Here is a 19,144-nt window from a genome sequence, read left to right as displayed (position 1 = left end):
AGCACCACCTTTCCTTTTAAGCGGAGGAGCCCACCAGCACAGGGCTATGTATGTAATCTTCAAACTCCAAAGTATAGGGAGGTTGGCATTTGATTCAGAGGTGAATATTGGCCGTTTAATATGGGCATACTGATGCAATGAAAAGAAAAGAGGAGAAGCACATACAGGTATTTTACTTTTACTGTGCTGCAAATGACTTGTGATGTATTTGAAGTGCTGCAGGAAAATGCAGGAGCAAACTGTATAGCAACTGCTTCATTATAAAATCACTATCAATAAAGTTCTATCTATCTAATATTACCTTTTTAGAGAAGAAAAGCAACTAAAATTAGCTCCCCATTTAAATAATATGAATAAAAACACAGTAATTTGTTAAAATTATATAAATAAGTAAGAACTTGGAAAGGAAGCGATTTATTGTATAATGGGAATATGAACGGTGACCATTATTTAAAAGATTTTAATTCCAGTCTGAAGATAGAATGCAACAGAATGTAATGGATAGAAAGCAGTCGACTGTCAGTCTGTCGTACGTTATACCGCTAAGTAATCTTCACGGCACAAACTGTAATCCTACCTGTTTTTGCTATTACTAGCCAGTGTGGTCCTTGTTGCAGGCCCAATGGCTTCTACTAGCAGATCAACTGCAGTTCTGGTTCCTATGCTTATATCACTTGGGGGAGCTGCACCTTTCCTGTGCTATCAATTAGTTCAAACACCATTTAGTTGCAGGATGATAATGTCAGTTCTTTACAGTAATAAAATGCAGGTAATAACTAGTTCAATCAATCAAATGCTTGCATAGTTGTCGTTCCCATCCATTTAGTTCCAGAGAAGTGACTTTTTTTTTGTACTTCTACGGTTAATGTACCTATAAAAGAACAATAAGGGTGCTGTTGTATGAGCTAGTTGCCAGCATGTGCTCTCCCTGGCATCTGACTCACTTGCATTTGACATCTGAGTCGCTCTCAGATGACTAAAAGAGAAAAACATATAAAAATCAACAAATTCAAGCAACCTGCTCTCAAGGTAAAATTGAAAGAGTAAACTATTTGAAGTCACTCAGAACGCTTCTCTGTTTTAAAATAGATGAGTCTGCAGATTCTCCAATGAAATTTAAAAACTTTGATCAAATCAAATTTCTGAGTGAAAATTGAACAAATTTCCTTGAAAAATAAATGTGCTGCATTTCAAAAAAGTGGTTTCATTAGGACAAACAGACAGACAGAGATGACTAGCAATTTGTGCTTCACGCATTACATGGGAAAACATCTAAAAATGCCATTTTGCACCACTGGCGTGTGCTCACTTTTAGTTTCCTATCACTCCATTTCTGGTTATGCAGTGCCTTTTAAGGATGATCCCCACAAAAGATTCTAAAGAGATTAAGGATTGAATGATATTAAAGACGAACATACACTTCACTTGCTTATTTTTCATTTTGCTCTTGCCATCACTGCGGCCAACATCATCTCTAAATTTCATTTGCTTCATAACGGGTTTTATCACATGTCCATTTTAAACACTGGACATAAAACTAATCTTTTCCATGATGCCTACGCCATGTCCACAGGCAATCACTTCAAATTACACCTATTTCTCGGATTAATGGTCAGGCTAGGTCCTCTCAAATTCCAGAATATTTCAGCAATTTATTCTCACGAAAAGCACTTCAATTTTTTTTTGTCAATTTTGTTACAGGGCTTGATTCTCATAATTAGGAAAAGCATCCAGCTGTTAAATGCAAGTGAATGGAAATCTCTTTAGCTCTTTTTTTGTAACGCTGTTACTTTTACTCTTCATAATTCTTTCTGCATTTTGTCACTGTAGTGAATGTTGTGTTTCAGATGCCAAGAGACTTTCACTTTGCCGAGGCCCTTTAGCTGCATCTGTTATCTTGTAGGTCTTCACTGTGGTTAGTTCTTGCTGATAGGTCCTGGATATGAGTGACCCAGAACATTAGCAATCATTTTACTTTTTCCTGTCCTCCTCAGGATGGAGTCTCGGAGCACTCTGACCCTAGAAAAACTAGGCTACAATCACGCTTTGTAAAACACTAAGTTTACAGGTTTGCTCCAATTTGCCAATCACTATATCAGCATCTTTGATTTTTATCATTTATTTTTTGTTATGTCTTTTGGACAGCTTTTTCTGGATCTCCTTTTCTCTATGGATCTAGCTCTGAAAAAAAGGCAAATTTTACCCTCAACAAAGTACAAAGTATCTTGTTTATCAGCTGCTCCATTTCTTCAGGTTGGACGTTTCAATCATCCTGGCTGGAAAAGGCAGTGCTATACACTAGGGACCTCACAAGGTGGCTTCCTTGATATTCCAGGCCATTTCTTTAGGCTTCTGGGCTTCATCTGAGAACTTAAAGAATATAGCTTAACGTGACTGGGGTCCTTCAGTATGTGTAGAGGGTTTTTTCTAGTCTCCTGTATAGGATATCAAAAGGTGGTGGAGTGAACTGTGACAGCATACTAACATTGTAATTGACTGATTAAGGTAGTGCATCCGTTAATTATGTTTTGGGTTTATTTTGTTTGTTCGATTATAACTTCTCTATCACCCCAACATGTTTTAATGATATTAACCCAGTAATAGCTGGCCTCTCCTATTTCTCCTTCAACTAGTCCTCTCCTCACACATTACTGCTTTGCCAGCCTCTTTAAACCATCTAAATTGTTGTCCCTTTTCTCACCCCATGTATCCTCCATTAAACACATTAAGCCTGTCAACTTATTTCAAAGAGTTTCCTTCTGCCTTGTTGTTTTTTTCCATTCTATATTCCCATTAGAGCCACCCTCCTAAACTCCACTGAGCTGCCGCCTCCTCCTCAGCCTTGCTGATCACCTTTCATCATACCCATTATGTACCCCCTCAGCCTCATTGAAGACCACTTCTTCACTACATTGGTTCTGCTTCTTTTTGATTCCTCCACATTCTCATTTAGTCCCCCCACCCCCCATAGAAGAATAAAATGAAAAGAAAAATAATAGAATAAGAAGACTGAGCATGCACCTGAGTCCTAGTTGTGAGCAAATCCCATGCACCATAGGGCATCATGGGTGCCGGATGGCTGTGCTATTTTCACTCAGAAGCAAATAACGAGATGGGAGACCTTTAATCACTGCAGTGGACAACAGCTGTAAAAGATGAGAGCTAGTGGTGAGTGGACACTGATTCAGGATCAAGTTGCCACTGTTACCTTCATTCCTTGACTGATGGATTCACCTTCATGTTGGCTTTTACAAATTCTCAAATTTGTGTTAAGCACTATTTGTTTAATATTAAAATGTAATGTTAATTTGCTTTATTAAGTAATTTGTTACAATGAGCTGCATATTAAAGAGCATTATTAGGGTACCTAGCATTATTAGCAGAGCACTAGAATCATTCAGAGCTTTTTTGTACAACTTACAGAATGCGGGCCATAATATGCTTTTTCAGTTATCTTACATCCAATATCTACTGTATGTCCTTTTGCTCATTTTAACGTCTTATTTGGTAGTTCCAGATATGGCATTTTACTTTGAAACTCTGCCTCGAATTCCAGCCTCCTGGACTCATCTTTTCTCTTTTGCAGATGACAACTTGACCCACTGCAGTTTGGCTATTGGACAAAGATTGGAGTGGAGGACGCAATTATCTATCTGTTCCACCAAACTTATTCTGATTTGGACAAAGCTGGCTGCACTATGAGGATGATGTTTTTTTTATTTCTCCAGCACCTTCAGTCGCATCCTGCCATCCCCGTTGAAGAGTAAGCTCAGGTGTCCTGGATAATGGCCTCTCTGTCCAGCAGACTGCAGTTTGTGTGACTCTAGGACTGCATTAGCATTTAAACATGACTAATTAAGGACCAGCGAAGGAAGCTGACCATTAGGACACAGCAGGAATGGCAGATGAAAATACATCTTTGCAGTCATACATGAATTATAAATGAAAAATCTGTCATTTTAAGCAGTAATTGTCATTAGCAACATAAGTAATGCCTTGACTTAAAAAAAATTTAAAAAATAATTTTAATAGTAACTTCATAAAAAATGTATGAATTTCTATCAAAAAATTGAATATGAACAATTATATGGATAATTCCAAACATTTGACCAGCTGTGTACTTAAATTTGTTTATTCTGATATGTTCAGCGGCATTATGGCCATCAAGTGACATGGTAGCTCATTGGGTAAAATGTGTGCAAATACAGAAATGTCTAGAAAAAAAAAACACACTGACATTAGAAGAAAATATAAGCTACACACAGATGAGGACCCTGTAGGGATTTGAACTCAGGACTTTAGCACTATGAACATGCATATTAACCACTGTGCCATCCCCATTTTTAGGTGTGTTCGCATATATTGTAAAAGCCCATGTCGGTCTGTCTGCCTGTCTGTCCACATGAAACAACTCGGCCCCCAGTGTACCAGTTTTTTTATGTTGTGGCACGCTTATTCTTCAAAGAAATTTGTTGACACAGTTCAATTTTAATTCACATATCTCACAATTTAAAGTCTTAGAATTTAAAAATTACCCAGTGAAAAGCATTGGCAAATTTCTGACCCTCAATTAGAAGAATCCTAACTCACCTCTGTTAAGTCAGTGGATAACTGATGTTATATATTATCTGAAACTGGAAAAAAATCAAATTCTCACTTAGAGGATCTGTACAAAATGTCTTCAAAACCTGGCAGGATCTAATCAATAACATTTTAGAATATGCATTTAAATTGAGGAAGCAGATTCTCTTCCCTTGTTTTTATTCTATTTATTTTTTTTATGTATTTATTTATTTTTCCTACTACTAAAGTTTTATTCTGTTGGCCTAGCTCTCTTTCTCAGGGTTGGGGGTTGATTAGTTTCAAACCTTGTTTTGTAAAACTTGACTTGCTTGTATGGAATGTTATTTGATTTTAATAAATTCAATAAAATAAAAAAAAATAAAATAAAACAGACAATTTCAAATAGAAATTATTGTGACTTCAAGTAGTAGTTAATTGTTTCAATTCTACTTTGAGAGCAGTTGAACATGTAGGTTTTGTAGATTTTCCTCTTTTGCTCTTCTGATAGCCACTCAGGAGATCAATGCCAGCATGTCAGATGTCGGGCAGAGCACACGCTCACAAACAGCTCACACAGCAGTGCCCTTCTCCAGCTGCTTCAGGTAATTTAACTGATAGAGAACAAAAAAAGTAATTTCTCTGGAAGGGAAGAGAGCTTATGTAAGTATATATACAGTAAGACTGAACTGATTGCAGATGATATTGTCCAGATTATTATTGTAAAGTATCAACGCTATTAACCTGCAGCTAAATAGTGTTTGAACTATTTAATAACACGGGAAAGGTGCAGCTGTCCTAACTGATATAAACATAGGACTGATTTAAAATGGACAGTGATGTTGGGCAGGGGGCTTCAATAGTTTTAGCCCATGATCTTTCGCGCCCAGCCCCTCATCTTTCAGTCCCAGATATACACAAACAAATCACAACCAGCTGAAACTTCTTGCTTAATTGTGTACAATTCGTATTCCTGTTATATAATAAGTCAATTCCTTTCCAAGTTCTTACTTATTTATATGTTAATGGATTATTGTGTTTTGATGGATATTAATAGCTAGATGGATGACTTAAACTTTCTTTTCTCCTTTCAAAGGGTAATATTAATTCTAAATTTATAATAGTATTGGTAATTCGGTATGAATAGATATTCTTCGGTTGCTAAGTTCTGGATACTACTGTATTGGGTATGCGTTAAAAATGTTTCATTTAAGAAAATTGAACAACAATTACTCACAAATCCTCCACCACTAACACACATCAATCAATGTCATTTTCACATCTCTCGAGTTGAACTCTGCTGTGTATGAAAGCCATTGAGCCACCACAGGCCTCCCTGTCCTGCATTTTTAACTCCATTGTAAAGTGCTGTTATAAAGCACATATTTAATGTGGTCTGCTAAGACAAGGAATTGCATTCTGTTATCACTGTTACTTTCAAATATGACTCATTGTTAGACTGGTCTCAGAACACCGAGGAACTGTAAAAGAATGGGCAGAGCAGGCTCTTTTTCCATAGGATACAGAATTTCTTTAATATGGCAAGTGACATCCTTCTATAATTCTGTGATGGGCAGTGTGCTTTTCTACACTGTGATGAGCTGGGCTGGTAACATCACTTCATGGAGGACCACTGAATCAACAAGTTAATTAAAAGGGCAGGCTCAGTTATAGGACACACTCTTGACCCCCTGGATATCGTAGCGAAGGAGAGAACTGAAACAAAACTGAGTGCCATTATGAGCAATGCTGCACATCCTCTCTCTGACACACTAACACTGAGGACTTTCAGCCAACGAATCATTCAGCAGAAGTCTGTCAAAAAACACTACTGGGGCTTCTCTATACCAATAGCAATACACCTGCATAATGCCTCACTGTGACGGTGGCAGCCAAGTCAGAACTTTTCTTTTTTTAATTCTCTTGCTTTATATTCATTCTGTTGTCTGTTCAGGCCAAAGTCAGTCATTTTCTAGCCCTCTTAGTCCTGAACAGGGCGACACTGGAGCCTATCCCAGCAAGCATTGGGGGCAAGGAAGGAACAAACCCTAGACAGAGCACCAGTCCATCACAGGGAAAATGCACACATACACATCTACCCCACCAGACACTGAAGCCAATTTTCCCAACCTGCATGTCTTTGGACTGTTGGAGGAAACCCACGTAGACACAGGGAGAACATGCAAACTCTACACAGGGAGGACCAGGGACATGAACCTGGGTCTCCTTACTGTGAGGCAATAACATCTTAGACAATGTACACATGTGTGCGTTCTGCAGCTAAGTTAACTGATATGAAAGTTATATGATATGAAAGTACTACCACTGTATGTGCCACTCAGTATGTAAGTTTATTTATTGAGCTCCAGTAAAAAGCCAAAATTAAGTTCTATCACAAAACTGTTAAATAAACAAAAATGTAATAACTGACTTTTAGATGAAGTAAATAAAAAATGTGAAATGCTCCAACTTTCATATCAGTTAACTTAGCTGCAGAACGCACACATGTGTACATTGTCTAAGATGTTATTGCCCAATGCTCACAAATAAAAAAATTTATGAAACTTAAATGCTACAAGAAATTTTACTATACGTTTGCATTTGCAAATTGTCTTGAAATTGCGTCCAAAATAGAAAAGGGCATGCTACTGGGACTCTCACATGGCCATTAATTGGAATAAGCTGGTCCATACATATTTGGACTGTGACACAGTTTTCATAATTTTGGCTCTGTACACCACCACGATGGATTTGAAATAAAGCAATCATTATGTGATTGAAGTGTAGACTTTCAGATTTAAGTTAAGGGGTTAAACAAAAATATTGCATGAGCCGTTTAGGAATGACAGACATTTTTCTGACCAAATTTCAGGGGCTCAAAAGTGTTTTGACAAACTAACAATCAAATATAATGATCATTTTGAATACTTGTTTGAAAATGACTGCCTGAAGTCTAGAACACCATGGCTGGGTTTCCACCCAGCTTTTGAGGCTTTGCCAGGCCTTTACTGCAGCTCTCTTCAGCTGCTGCTTGCTTGTTGGACTTTTTGCCATCAGTTTTGTCTTCAGCAAATAAAATGAATGTCCAATTGAGTTGAGGTCAGTTGATTGACTTGCCCTTTGAAGAATATTCCACTTCTTTGCATTGAAAAGTTCTCAGTTGCTTTCACAGTATGTTTTGGCTCATTGTCCATCTGTATTGGGAAGCATTTTATCAGTTCTGCAGCATTTGTCTAAATCTGAGTAGATAGTGTAGCCCCTGTAATAAAAAAGCAGACCACAATCATAAACGTTTGGGGTGTTTTAGGCCCCGTATACTGTAAAGTAAAGTTTGTCAGTGTTTTCAAAACCATGTACAACAGACAGCAAAAAAATGGCTGGGCGGACAATTTATAAGGGGGGACCGGAAGTGATGTAGAATGATGTTGGGAAGCCGTGGTGATAGATGGGTAGATGACGTCATCAGGAGGGGACCAGAGGTAAGTAAGGAACCCGGAAATGGGTGGAATCGGTAGTCTTCCGGGAACAGTTATGGCGGCTGTGCTTCATTCTTTCTGAAGAAACATAAAAAGAGAGGTTAGTACCCCGCCGTTGTCCCCTGGCACGACTTGTCACGGTGCGTGTCGGGGTCCTTAAGCTGCTCCCCATGCGCTTGTGCGTGACACCTTGTAAACTTCAGAATTCATACTGCTACTTCTGCCACCAGTCATTTCATCAATAAACACCAGGGAGCAATTTCCTTTGGCAGTGAGGCATGTCCATGCTATAACACGGCCTCCACCATGTTGTACAGATGTGGCATGCATCGGATCATGAGCCATTTCTTTTCTTCTCCATACTTTTCTCTTTCCATCATTCTGGTGCATATTGATCTTACTTCCTTTGTCCAAAGAAAATTGTTCCAGAACTGGACAGGCTTTTAAAAAATGTTCTCTGGCAAAGTCTAATCTGTCCTTCCTATGCCTGAGGATTACCAGTGGTAGACTGTAGAGTTTAGTAATGATTGGCCTACCACCCAGAGACTATTCTTGGTTGGGCTAAACGTTGTGAAGGAGTTCTTCTTCACCAAGAACAGAATTCTGCAATCATGCAGCACCCTTGTCTTCTGTGGTTTTCTAGACCATTTTGTGTTGCTGAGTTCACCAGTGTCTTCCTTATTTTTAAGAATTTACTACGTGGTTGATTTGACCACTGCTGGTATTACTGCTATCTCTCTAAAGGGTTTCTTTTGCTTCCTCAGCTTAATGATGGCCTGTATTTACTTGTATGGGCAGCTCTTTGGACCTCAAATTGAGAGTTTGAATCTGAACAGTGGAGAAGGAGAGTTGGAAAAAGAGGAGTGGGTGGGCTATTCAGAAAAATGTCTGTTATTCCTAAATGGCTCATACGCTATCTTGGTAAACCCCTTGAATTAAATCTGAGAGTTGACACTTCAATCACAATAATTACTTAATTTCAAATCTATTGTGGTGGTGTACAGAGCCCAAATTATGAAAATTGTGTCACAGTCCAGATACTTATGGACCTAACTGTATGTTGTAATAATTAAGTTGTTGCTTTGTTTCCTGCACCCTGTTTAATGTTGCTGCTTCAAATGTAGCGTCCCATTTTAGGGTCTGTACAGGGTGTATTCACAGTCTGCTTTGTACTCCATCATGATCTTTCTTAGACATTTGGACACAACCTCTGAAATAAACAGAATACAGAGGCCGGTAAACGTTATTTTCTTTTAGACTAACCACCCCCCTTCACCATCACCAAACTCTAAGCAGTGAGCTCCTTGCAGTGCCAGCCAACCATATGCTGTGCTTGTCTCTATTGATAATCCACACCTAGCACAATATGAAGACCTGATTAGCTCGGCTTTGTCCTTTAACAAGCTTTCATTATAGGTACAGATCAAAGCCAATGCAAATACTTTTCAAGCTCTTTAGTATAATGGAACACAAATCCCTAAATGTAATTTTGTCAAACTTACTTTCTATGAATGTGTTTAGCATCATAATAGACGGCAGCCTTCCCCTGCGATGAGTGTGCTTTCCTGTTGATGGCGAGTTCACTTTCATCAGGGTAGGCAGAGATGTTGGCAGTCACTTGAAGGACATTTAGGGATTCCTAGAGAGTTCCTTCTCCACCGTTCAGATTCATATCACTGCAGGTCTTTCCTTATTTAAAGGGACACACAGCTTTTTGGCTCACTAGGCTGCCACTTGTTGTGGTACAGCGGGTCTGCAGCTCAGAAAAAGAGCCCGTTTTTAATGAATAAATAATTAATTGTCCAGCTCATTTTCTGTGGGTGTGCGTGCTCATGTAGCTGCGGGGAGTTGGTAGAATAATTGGGGTGAGACACTCCTGCACGTGAGGGTGCAATCTGTCTAAATTGCTTCATTGGCATCCTGCGGTGCGCGATTAAGATGCTGCACCCACAGAGGCCTATAAGAATGAGAAAAAAAGGGAGGTTAATGTAAGGAAGAAGAGAGGCAGGAGAGACAGAGCCGGAGTTTAGAGTGGGAAGCAGGCAGACGGGAATGGAGCCCCAGGGAGAAGTGCATGGCAGGCACTCAGGAGGTGGCCTGGGATCACTGGTGTTGAGCGACTGAGGAGCAGGACTTATCATTATGCTCAGGAGTGTCCTCTTGCTAGGTGGAGCCAATGATCATCAGAGGTGGGAGAATGTTGTGCTTTCGTCGAGTGGAGCCATGATCAGCAGAAGTGGGCACGGAGCAGAGCAGGATCCAGTGGCCCCTCGTGAAACACTGTTGATCGGGCACTGGGGACATGGGCCAGGATTGGAGATGTGCTTGTTGGTTGACATCACTCCATGCTGCGAGGTCTGACTAGGATAACCCGGAGGGGTGTCAAGTTTAAAGGGAAGCAGCAGGGACTGAGAATTTTAAAGGAGACTCCTGCATTGTTTTAACCTCATTTTAATTGGATTATTTCTTTGTTTTAACCTCAACTTTACACCTTTTTATGGGATTATCTGTTGAATTTTTGGAGCACTGCACTTTTGGGGACACTGACTTTTTTTTATTTTATTATTTTTTTTAATAAAAGCACTGAGCACCTTTACACCTTCCCCTTGCTTTATGAGTTTTTGTCCTTATTTGTTCGGCTCATCCCGGTCATGACTATCGATGTTGTTCAATAGACTCCCAAAGGAAACATGAAGCATGGAGCTGACCCACACCGTCACACTTGTGCAAGGTACAGTGATGCCCAGGTTAACCTCAACTGGAATATTCCTCTTGAACTTAGGTCATTGATAGTCATAAAATGAGATAGACTAGGGCAAACGAGGACATATCATAACAAAGGTTAGTGTAAAAAAGTGCATAGTGACTTTATTAACAACAGTAAATGAGGTGGTGCCCAAAGAAAAGTCCATTACAAGTTAATAAATAATTCATAAAAGCCTGTGCATGTGAGAAAGTGAAAATCAACAAACAATTGATTTAAACCAAGGATAAAGTCAAAAGTCAGAATCACCAGTGTGCTCTCACTCATGCTCTCATCTTGCTCCACTCATCCATCTTCAGATATGTTCAGTGGGGCCGAGACCCTTGTGAAAGCAGTCATTTGACTTGTCCCAGCCACTGTCTTTCAGCCTCCTTGCTGATGCACAGAGCCCTACTCCATCTTCCCTATGCCTTAGTATACACTGGATGCCTAGGAATCTGTCCTCTACTCCCATTACCATCACAATTCCTTGACATCCACCAATCCACCGAGATGTACTTAGCCTGACTCCATCTTCTCTATGCCCATCTCGTCTGCAGGATCCCTATCAGACCTATGATTGCTCCTGCTCTCCAACTGCACAACAGGTGCAATCTGGTTCACCCTTGGAGCATCACTTTCGTAGCTCCAGCGAGGGGTTTCTCCTGACTGCTTCACCACCATCTTTCATCACTGGCTCCCCAATGAATTCTCTCTCTCTCTTTTCTTTCTCTATACTTTCTTGAATTTTCTTAATTCCAATGGTTTCATTTTTATCCCAGGCTACTTTTATACATTATGGATGCAGGTGTGCTTCACTTAATGACACACGGATCATCAATGAGGATCAGCTGAGCCAATCACATGTGCACATCAGAAGACAATCAGCTAGTCTCCCTAATGAACACCCCATGGGAACTCAGCTTCACAGCAACACACCCACTGAACCTGAGGTGCACAGTTTCAAAATGTAAAGTCTGTGCTGCCATAGACCACTTGCTAGCTTCACCACAGAAACCTAAAGCAGATGACTTTTCTTTGTGCTTATTTGAAGTATAGAAGACAATTATAAGATGAGTAACAAAAACACAGGGGGTCAAAATCTGAAGAAAGGATAACCAACTGGTAAGCCTCAGGTGTGCATGCTAAAGTATGAAATGTGCAAGGGGGGGAGGCCATGTACCAAACATGCTCATTCTCTATTGTCCAAAATAACTGCAGTGGCAAAGGCACTTATTAGGGGACAGTAAAAATAGGTCATCATACAGGAAGGTACAAGCACTTAAAGGTAATTGCGGTTTTTAATAACTGTCCAATATTGAACTTTTCTTTTTGATATACAGTACTGTGCAAAAGTTTTAGGCAGGTGTGAAAAAATTCTTTAAACAAAGAATGCTTTCAGAAATATAAATAATGATTGTTTATTGTTATCAATTTACAAAATGCAAAGTGTGTGAACAAAAAAAAAATCTAAATCAAATCAATATTTGGTGTTACTACCTTTTGCCTTCAAACCAGCATCAATTCTTATAGGTACACTTGCACAAACTCAGGGATTTTGTAGGATTATAGTCAGGTGTGTGATCAACCAGTTATACCAAACAGATGCTAATGATCATCAATGTCACACGTAGGTTGAAACACAGTCATTAACTGAAACAGAAACTGCTGTGTAGGAGGCTTAAAACTGGGTGAGGAACAGCCAAACTCTGCTACCAAGGTGAGGTTGTGGAAGACAGTTTCATGTCATGGCAAGACTGAGCACAGCAACAAGACACAAGGTAGTTATACTGCATCAGCAAGGTCTCTCCCAGACAAAGATTTCAAAGCAGGCTGGGGTTTCAAGATGTGCTGTTCAAGCTCTTTTGAAGAAGCACAAAGAAACGGGCAACCTTGAGGATCGTAGACGCAGTGGTCGGCCAAGGAAACTTAGTGCAGCAGATGAAAGACACATCAAGCTTATTACCCTTCGAAACTGGAAGATGTCCAGCAGTGCCATCAGCTCAGAACTGGCAGAAACCAGTGGGACCCAGGTACACCCATCTACTGTCTGGAGAAGTCTGGCCAGAAGTGGTCTTCATGGAAGAGTTGCAGCCAAAAAGCCATACCTCCGACGTGGAAACAAGGCCAAGCGACTCAAGTATGCACGAAAACATAGGAACTGGGATGTAGAAAAATGGCAGCAGGTGCTCTGGACTGATGAGTCAAAATTTGAAATATTTGGCTGTAGCAGAAGGCAGTTTGTTCGTCGAAGGGCTGGAGAGCGGTACAATAATGAGTGTCTGCAGGCAACAGTGAAGCATGGTGGAGGTTCCTTGTACATTTGGGGCTACATTTCTGCAAATGGAGTTGGAGATTTGGTCAGGATTAATGGTGTTCTCAATGCTGAGAAATACAGGCAGATACTTATCCATCATGCAATACCATCAGGGAGGCGTATGATTGGCCCCAAATTTATTCTGCAGCAGGACAACGACCCCAAACATACAGCCAAAGTCATTAAGAACTATCTTCAGCGTAAAGAAGAACAATAAGTCCTGGAAGTGATGGTATGGCCCCCACAGAGCCCTGATTTCAACATCATCGAGTGTGTCTGGGATTACATGAAGAGACAGAAGGATGTGAGGAAGCCTACATCCACAGAAGATCTGTGGTTAGTTCTCCAAGATGTTTGGAACAACCTACCAGCCGGGCGAGTTCCTTCAAAAACTGTGTGCAAGTGTATCTAGAAGAATTGATGCTGCTTTGAAGGCAAAGGGTGGTCACACCAAATATTGATTTGATTTAGAATTCTCTTTTGTTCATTCACTGCATTTTGTTGATTGATGAAAATAAATGATTAACATTTCCATTTTTGAAAGCATTCTTTGTTTACAGCATTTTTTCACACCTGCCTAAAACTTTTGCACAGTACTGTATAAAAGACCCCATTTTTGAGGTTTTTGAAGGTGATGGGCTTACCTGTGTCAACGGCTTTAGATGATACTTCAGAAAATCATTATTGTGAAAAAGTAACTTAGACCTGAAAAATTCCAAATGTATTGTTGTGGTAATCCGCCTACCAGGCTATTACCTCTTTAATGAAAAAGTCCTATGAATAGGATAAAGGTGACTTTTCAAAATTCATTAAAAGCACTCATTTGCAGGGTGCAAATTAGCAGTCATTTTAACTTTGTTTTCAGCAAGTTTATGCAGTGGGACGCCGGCGACGGGTCGGGTGCGCCTCCAGGTCAGGCCTGCTGGAGGATGCTGCGCGTACCCCGTCATAAATGCGAGCGCGTCTCTCTACTCCTGCCGATGGCAAAGAAAGGTGTGAAGCATTTTTAGTTAAGAACATGCATATATACATTAGTGCGAGGAGGGGATTCCCAAAGAAAAGATGTACTTACTTTTGTAGGGCATATCGACTTTTCCGTGGGAGCTCGTCGATATGAGCTCCAGTGCTCACTCGCACGCGAGGCCGCTAGCCCTTTTTATTACAAGCCTGGCAAAAGTTGAGAGAAGCACTTGTGCAGAAAGCACCTGCGTGTGCCGCGATTGGTTAAAGGGAGCAACGTGTCTCAAGATTGGGGGAAGAATTGTGCCCAGACTATAAGAACTACTTCTTGTCTCATAAAGGAAGACTTTAGGCTCGGTCATGGTGTATCAAATACAGTAGTAGCTTGTGCCTTATGTATGTACATTTCTTCTAAATATATTGTAGATATCTCCTAGTTTAGCTTTATATTGGTTGGGGTAGTTATATAGATTTTGGGTTTTGGTGCACTTTGTTTTTGTTCTTCCTTTTTTTAATTGCCTTGTAAATATTTTTGCCTTCTTTTGAACTTTTTGTTATTTGAGTAGCTTCTTCCAGAACTCCTTTTCTTCATTTAGGAAGACTACCAATTTTTTCTGTGTATATACATTTTTAGTCTGTATTTTTTATTTTTGGGACATGGAAATTTCACTGTATATATATTGCTCACTATTTTTGATAGGGACAGTTTTGTTGCACCTGTAAATAAACCCACTCTTGTTTGGAAATACCACCTTTTTGTTTCTGTGTCTCCATGTCTGACTTCTCACAGATCTGATCCTGGTCGGTATTCCACTACAAGATGCTCACTGTGTGGTCTGGTGACAACTTTGCCACTACATGGGGTGTCACAATCCTTGAATAAAGAAACCAAAAGTAGATTGAAAAAAGAAAATTGTGTGAGCATGAAATTGATGTGTAGGCGCTTCCATCCAAGGGCAAAGTCTTAAACAATGTGAGTTTACTCTTTAATAGCTATTGTAGTGACTTAAGTTTAACCAGCCACTTAAAAGTACTGGTCAGATGCAGAGCCAACCCAAAGATAATCTTTTATGACTGAAACCCAGTGAAACATTCATTCTGCAGTCCTGCCTCTGATTCAGTTACCAGCCTTGGGTACATGAGAATAGTAAATTGAGATGTCTACTTTTTGTGCTGACTTAAGTTGAAAATGTAACATTCATACAGAAGGGGAAGCAAGAAGAGCAATTGCACCTAGAAACACCATAATAATGAGCCTAAGGTGTCCTGGATAATCGACTATCTGTTGAGACAGCTTGTGAGACTCAAGGACTGTGTCTCTGGTACAGATGTAACATGGAGCACCACAAGGAACAGACCTGTCTCCTTTTCTCATCACTCTGTACATCTCAGACTATAAATACAACAACTTTCAGAAATTCTCAGATGATTCTGCACTTTTAGGGTTTATTGATAAGAGGGATGAGTCAAGTGGAGAATTTTGTTTCTTGGTGCAAAAAGAATTGTCTGCACCTTAACACCAGCAAAAGCAAGAAACTGGTTATTGACTTTCACCGCATAAAAGAGCTTCTATGTCTGGTCACTATTCAGGGAGTGGATGTAGTGGTGGTCCACTCCTACAAGCACTTGGGGTTCCACATCAATGACAGGTTGGACTGGTCTTGTAGCGCAGAGGAGCTATATAATGGCGGGCAGAGCAGGCTCTTTTTCCTCAGGGGATTGAATTCCTTTAATGTGAGAAGTGACATCCTTCACATCTTCTACAACTTTGTGATGGACAGTGAAACTTTCTATGCTGTAGTGTGCTGGGCTGGTAACATTACTTCAAGAGAGGCCCACCTCATCAATAAGCTAATTATAAGGGCAGGCTCAGTTATGGGATACATTTTGGACCCCCCCCCCCCCTAGCAAAGTAGAGAAGTAAAACAAAAACTGAGTGCCACATTGTCTGTCGTCTGACACACTAACACTGAGGATATTCATCCAATAAATCGATCAGCAGAATTGTGTGAAAAAAAATGCCACTGGGGCTCCTTTATTCCAATAGCAATACGTCTGCACAATGCTTCACTGTGGCTGTGAGTGCTAAGTCAGAAGGTTTCTTTTTAAATAGTTATTTATTTGTCTGTTTACATATATACTTTGTAAGAGCCAATCTTAGAAAGTTAAAGTTTTGAGTTAAACACATACTAATGTTTGCTTAATTTGAATAGAATATAATTTCTTCCATAGTCATTGACAATGGTATAGTCTTTTCCCCCTATAAGTTAGTAAGAGATAGAATCTTCTTGCTATAACTGAGAAACAGTGTGATAAAAAGCTTTTGTTATGTTTAGAGCAGGTCCCAGTAAACAGGGAGAAATGGGATAAGCATACAGTTTTCTGACCGCTTTGAAATGGTTCAGAAACGTTTTGAAATGGTTCAGAAATTATAAGTGACTAGTAACGATTTAAGATGTAACAAGATTAATCTTAGAACTAAATTTTTCTTATTATAATTTTTCCCTTTTTTTGCTATTTTAATTTTCCTTTTTGTGTGAACTGTTTTACTTTGACTCTTAACTAAACTTAAAAAAATGAAGATATTTTGTCTGTGGAATCATTTCTGCGTGTCAGGCCTTTGCTGAATCCCATTTTTTGAGTTAGAGCTGCAGAATTTTGGAAACTTTGGGAAACCGCAGATACATTTTCGTCAGAAAACTTAAGGCCTTGAAACTGGAATTTACCATCTGAGGACGCTTCTACAGACCTCGTCAACAAAAGAAAAAGAACTGAGTCATTCCGAGGTACTGTGCTCTTATCTTCTTACCATTATCGTAATGAAAGCAAGGTCGCCGTACCTGAACTCGAGAAGATTTATTTAAGAGACTGAGATATTATAAAAGACTTTGTGGATGATCGCTTTTGCTTTTGCCTGAGTTTTTGAAGCCTCGCTATAAGGAAGTATCTGCTTTGTTGCAACGTGCCGATTGTGACGTTTGTTGTCGTCTGGCAATGTCTAAGCATAACTCAAGTGAAGTTAGTAGTGATTCGTGTACAGACTCTAAGCCAGAGAATGTAATAAGAGATCTTAAAGGTCACATAAGTCAGAGGAAAGATAAACTTTCTGTGCTTATAGCTGAAATAGAAAGTCTTAAAGATACTCCAAAAAATTATTCAGAAGTAGCAGAAAGACTTGAAATTTTTTGCGAGACGTACAGTGAGATGGAGGAGTTGAATCAAAGATTACTATCTGCGCTAAGTAAAGAAATCGCAAGTGCAATTAAGAAAGAGAAAACGACATTCGCCGAAAGCTCTAAGAATTGGAACGAATTTATTAATGTTACAAAGCTATGGCTGAAAGATCCAAATAGACTGTTAACACACACATCCGACGAACAGCTAGTTAACAAATTTGAAGAGATGCAATTGCAAGAACGGGATCGCTCAAAGTCAAAGGTGCGAAAGGCTTCTCCGCAGTTAAAGCGCACTTTGGACTCTTTAGCCCAGAAAAGCGCTACAGCACCTTCTTCGACAGTCACACTTGAACGCACTGAACTAGATAGTATAATACAAATGCTACAAAACCTTAAAGCTAAAGTGGACATGCAAGAACGACCAGTAATTATCTCAGGGGCCCATTCGCAGACTTACAAACAAGATCTTGTTGACGTGCTCAAACAGAATCAAGCTGAAAGCCAAAGAAATCAAGCCGAATATCAGAAAGCAATTATTGAAATGGCTAAATCGTTAACCCAACAAAACAGAGCTACTACTCCACCAACTCCAGCACCACCTCCAGCTCAGCGTGTTGAAGTACCACACAGACAGGTCCCTTTATTTTCAGGTGACCCAATGACTTATGTGAAATTTATCAGAGCCTTCGATCACGCGATAGGTGACGTACTAGCAGACCCACAAGATAAATTAGATTACCTGATCCAGTACACCAGAGGTTCGCCTCAAGAAATGATTAAAGGCTGTTCACGAATGTTACCAGATGAAGGCTACTCAGAAGCTAGAAGATTGCTTGAAAGATATTATGGCAATGAGCTATTCGTAGCAGATGCATAGCCTACCTCAATAAAGCATTGAAATGGCCTCAAATAAAGCAAAACGATGGGGCAGCTTTAAGAGATTACACTAACTTCCTCTCAATAAGCATGAACACTAATGAATGATACAGGGAATGGTGGAGAATTCAATAACAGTCATAATGTGCGTGCTGTGCTTAAAAAATTTCCATTCTCTCTGAGAAACGAATAGATGAGGTATGCTTATAAGCTTAAAGAAAATAAAACAAGACCTGGCATACCTGAACTAATTAATTTTTTGCGTAACGAAGCTGAAATGCTTCTAGACCCTGTGCACAGTGCCGTTTCACAAGGTGACACTTGTATGTAGAAAAAAGTAAAGATCGAGAAAGCCAGGCCTCCTCAGAAGTACGGACAGAGATCGGGAGGAGGTATTTTCACTACAAGTATATCTGTTACTGCCGAAAAGGGAACTCAAGAAATCTCTGTCAAAAAGTCTGCTAATGATACATGTGCATTTAAAAAGCCTTGTGTATTCTGCAATGGCCAGCATGTCCTTGCTGAATGTAGTAAAATCAAAGAACTGCCACATAAAGAAAGAATTGACTTTTTAAAATCTAAAGGTTTATGTTTTCGCTGTCTCAAACAGGGACACCTTGGTAAGAATTGTAAAGAACGAATGAAATGTCAGACATGCTCTTTTCAGCACCCAGACATCCTGCACATCAAAAAAGACAGTGGAGCAACATCTAAAGCTGCAGCCAATGTGGTAACACCTACTGAAAAGGAAACAGAGACTGGAACTTGTAACTTTACCGGGGCCGGAGAAGAATGTGCGCTACAAGTAGTTCCTGTTAAGGTAAAATCTAAGAAAGGCAAAAGGTATGTAGAAACATATGCCTTTATAGACCAAGGCAGTACAGTAACAATTTGCACTGAAAGGCTCCAGAAACAATTAAACCTTCAAGGGAGAAGAACACAAGCATTTCTCAAAACTATGAATAACTATTATGATGATTCAAAAGTGTTAACACAAAGTTCTGTCTTATCAGATTTACAAGTCTGTGGTCTCAAT

The sequence above is a fragment of the Erpetoichthys calabaricus genome, chromosome 13 (genome assembly GCF_900747795.2).
Source record: "Erpetoichthys calabaricus chromosome 13, fErpCal1.3, whole genome shotgun sequence".
NCBI lineage: Eukaryota > Metazoa > Chordata > Cladistia > Polypteriformes > Polypteridae > Erpetoichthys > Erpetoichthys calabaricus.
This window is presented reverse-complemented; position numbering follows the sequence as displayed.